General features: G+C 45.2%; 1 protein-coding gene across 1 annotated transcript in view; it reads right to left on the bottom strand.

Annotated features, from left to right (window-relative positions):
- The window catches only part of LOC121697554 (LARGE xylosyl- and glucuronyltransferase 1-like), a 57,273-nt gene extending 55,321 nt beyond the window's left edge, over nt 1-1,952 (bottom strand). The window contains exon 1 of the mRNA XM_042079115.1: nt 472-1,952. The gene's annotated coding sequence lies outside the window, so the exon portion shown is untranslated. The remainder of the gene's footprint in view (nt 1-471) is intronic.
- Between the last annotated feature and the right edge of the window lie 2,262 nt (nt 1,953-4,214).

The raw sequence follows: 4,214 nt of genomic DNA, 5'->3' as shown, positions 1-4,214 counted from the left end.
ATCAACATCTCTTACATCTTACCCTGTTGCACTTAGTTGTGATTGGAGTATGAGCCGTGAGGACTTAAGAGTACAAGACAGTTAATGTGTAGAGGAGCCTACTTCGGTCAAAATGACATTAAACCTAGGTCAAGGTATTGTCTCACGGTCATCAGCGAGCGATTTACTCCGGTAGCTTTTACGATGATTGCATTGGGCAGTAACTGGACGTGGGTATTTTACTGATACGCCGCATCTGGAGAGTCCACGAGGGTCATCAATAGGGCACTTGTTCTGCACTGAGGAATAGGCAGACTGACTAGCTATAGGAGTTGAAATGCTGTCTAGTTTAGTAGGTTGATTGTTGGAAGATTCTAGACAGGACAAATATGTCTCCGTTGCCTCTCCACAGGAAAAGAAAAAAACAGGTATGCAGTTGTGATTATTATCATTTCCTCTCGGTCATTCTAAAGCCGTAAAGTGACAGCTTACCTTATAATCCGATAATCATCCACGTCTCCTTTACTATCCACGGACTGGACGTGACGACTTATCTTCCTCCTGGCGCGTTGAAATGTTGAGTTGCGTCAGGACCCATGAAGTCTGAACAGCACCTTTTGCTCCTCACCTACAGCCAGTAGCCCAGGTCTAAGTGTTGGCCACTGAGTTAACGACGACCTTTATCTTTGAGTGGCTACAGTTTGTGTGCCCTGACTTGGGCCACAGTTAATTGTTTCAAGAGAGTGCTAGTAACAAGTCCAAGGAGTCTTGAGGCCTTCTTTTCTTAATACAAATGGTGTAACAACATTGTATTCACACAATAGTAAAGGCGTTCGTTAAAAATAGACTTAGCTGCTAGTTACCAAACATATAATTGTAGATGTGCTTGGACCATACCGTCAGTCAACATCAGCCAAGACTAAAACAGAACAGACTTAATACACGGTGACACAAAACAGTTCCTCGTCACATAGCCTTCGTCCATCCTATTTATTTAAGAGACAACGAGAGTACTGTCGGGTAGCAAGCTGCGCAGTATCACAAACTGGTCTTTTCAGTCCTAAGTCCTAAACCCAATCGGGTTTCTATTGTACCCAGTAACTACTCATGTCTCTGGCAAACACGGCGGTGCAGACTGATAAAATATCGGCTGTCGTGGCATCTACAATTGTGGCAACCAAAGTTTCTCTCTTGCGGTAGAGTTTCAGATTATGCAGAGACAGGTCAATTTAGATTCCGTCCTCGTTTGGGTTGTCATCACAGCCCGTTCCCTTGAAGGGAAGAGTGCTTCGTCGCTTCGGCTCTTTTTTCGGTATCTAGCGCTGCTCGTCAAGGGACGAAAGTAGGCTTTGCTGTGTCTGTAGCGCCGGGAGCGTGGAGTCGCGACAAGTCAGGACAAGTGTACTCGGCGTCATAATCCAGACAGACATCAAACTGTCCTGAATCTCCCGTCATTCGCGCTTTTCGAATACAGTATGCTGCGCTCTCCCACGGCGGCCTTAACACAACAGTCCCTTCTTCCCAGCCTCCTCCGGTCCTGACAACCGCGGCGCGTCCAATCCAAGAGCGCCTCCCCCTCCTCTCTCTCTCCCGCAACAGCGTATCCACCAAAACGTGGAAGCGAGTTTACTGGATTGAACTCGAGGAGCTGTGCTGTTCACCTAAGATAAGAACATGCAATGATACCATAGCAGTCTTCCTTCATTAGGTCCTTCTTTCTCACCTCTTTAGCACTTTTTTACAGCAAGAACTTAATAGCCTACGTGTTCTGTTCTACTACATAGGCTAATGGAACATGCAGCACAATGCTTTAAAAAAACTCATTTAAACAATGACAGTGCATTATTAATGAAGAAAAGTGATAGGATTCTGCTTGGTGAAATGGCTGAGGCATATTTGCTTAGAAGTTGGTTGAAGTTGGTCAAACGGAGCGTCAGACTTCCTCACCCATCCATCACGCTGACCGGTTTATCTGCTTGCCACTGACACGGCTAGGCTCCGCGCGGAGAGGCTTGTTCCCCAAACTTTGATGCGTGCAGAGATGGTAGAGCTCAGCAGTCACCAATGATAAATGACCCACTCCTTCCCCGATCCTCCTCCATCCCAATATAGCTCATCGCAGAAGCTGAGCACACACACACACACATACAGAGAGAGAGAGAGAGAGAGAGAGAGATGCTTACATGAGCACTGGGGTTTTATTACAACCACAGAGATAGCAATTATCTGATCATTTCAATAAAAAGGTGGCTATGATTTCATAATTGAGGAAGGGATGCTTCTTCAATAAAACGATTGGTTCTGTCAGCTTCTGCAGTAAGAGGATTTGGTTGGTGTCCTGCACCACTGTGAACACAGACCTGCTTCCCACGTTGTTTAGTGGTACTTCATGACGCTGAAAAAAGCAGTTTAAAGGCTCCAATTCTTTCTGGTGTCTGGTACAGTTGTGTGGCAACTTCAAAGGCAATGTCTGGCTGTGTGTGTGCATGTGTGACTTTACAGTAAGACAGCCCAATATTGCCTACACTCTCTTGTACCACCATCCCATTAAATCTTTTATAAGGGAATATTTGTGGCTTAACTGCTCAGTTGACAACAGTAACTTAGAGACATGACAGAAGTCAAGAAATGTCTTGTGGCAGGATTTCTACTGTTCAGCATTACTTTCCTCTCTTCCCAAACTCTGAAGACACCGTATATGTAATTTGACAGTTCTGTGTCAAGAAGTTAATATTTCAGTCTCTCAGGTGGCTATGCCTGTCATAGCACTGTCCTGCCCATGGAATACTAATGTGAGGGGCGCTTGTACCCTTTGCCTTAACACTGAGTAAACTGGCTGTTTTCCCATTACTCGTGTCTGCTTTAAATCAAACGACAAGCTCGTTTCTGACCGACCAGCATGAATATTTGATAAACTTTAATGCAGCCAGCGTGAATGGAGAATCATGAAAAAAGGCTGTGGATAAAAGAGGGTTTCAGGGATAGACTATCACAACACGAAACTCAGAAGAAAGTGAATTGGCTTCTCGGATGTCCTTTAGATCTCTGATAGAAGAAAAGGACTGTAAAACATATTGACAGAAATAGCTTTTTTGTTACCAAGGAGCGGCAAAGCTCTTCAGCTGAATCAGAGATGAGCTAGCCTCCCTCTGTCTCACAGTCAGAGCCTTTTTACCAAATCAGGAAGCAGTAATTGGAAACCGTGTGACCAGTAATGGAGGTCACCGACCTTTGCAGGCCGCTAAATCAACTCGGCCCTCCCCTTCCAGTCACAAGCTGGACACGTTTAATGAATATCTTCACAGGGAGAGACTCGGACTGACGTGATCTAAGACTGCTAGGAACTAAGCAGCATCCTCCCTAGCTTCCTTTAAGGCACGTCACTAGATTGCGGGCCCCACAGGGCATCAGTGGAGGAAAGAATGAGAAATGCAAACGAAACAAAGGAGATGTGACAGGGATTGTTTGAAGGAGGATTCAGCTCAGCTGCCTAGTGCATCTGACTGTAGATCTTCATTTCCAACCTCTTGCGTCTGCCAGCGTGTAAATATTCTGTCTTGTGGATGCCAACTGCCTCTTCTATGTCTTGTACTCTCCCTCTCCAAATAGTGTCTTTATACATTATCAATGCTTATTGATGTGTAGTTGGATTGGAGCTGCAGTGACATTTTATGGCTATTTTTCATTCTTCCACTGAGTATGTGCACAGTTCCTGTGCTTGTTTGCACTGGTTTTCTGAGTCAGATTCCTTTCAATTGATATGTTTTTGTGAGGCTGATTTGTATGTTGAGGGTAGGCTGGTGTTGTAGCTGGCTAGTTCACAGGTGGGTCTCTTGGTTGTGGTGCTGTGTTGAGAATCCCTTCTAGTGGAAGCCCTGAGGCCCACTTTGTCATACGTGTGACTGGAATTACGAGGCTTGTTTTTTTTTCCTATGCTGAGTAAACATAGAGCTTCTCTCTTTCTTCTTCTCTCTCTCATCTTTCTTTCTTCCATTCTTTCTTTCTTTCTTCATCACTCATTCCCTCTTCCTCTCCATAATCCAATCAATCTGGAGCACTGATCTACAATGGAGGACGCCGGAGGGACCCTCACTTTACCTAATGAGGGTATGCAGAGGTGACCGCTCCCTATCTGCCGTCGTCAATTACCCACAAGCACCACATCCAAAGATGCGAGGGGACAATTAAATTGGGAAATGTGTCCACTTCCAGACCCACTGAAATGTCCCTGCCTG

This window comes from Alosa sapidissima, chromosome 22 (assembly GCF_018492685.1).
Source record: "Alosa sapidissima isolate fAloSap1 chromosome 22, fAloSap1.pri, whole genome shotgun sequence".
In the NCBI taxonomy this organism is placed as follows: Eukaryota; Metazoa; Chordata; class Actinopteri; order Clupeiformes; family Clupeidae; genus Alosa; species Alosa sapidissima.
This window is presented reverse-complemented; position numbering and strand designations above follow the sequence as displayed.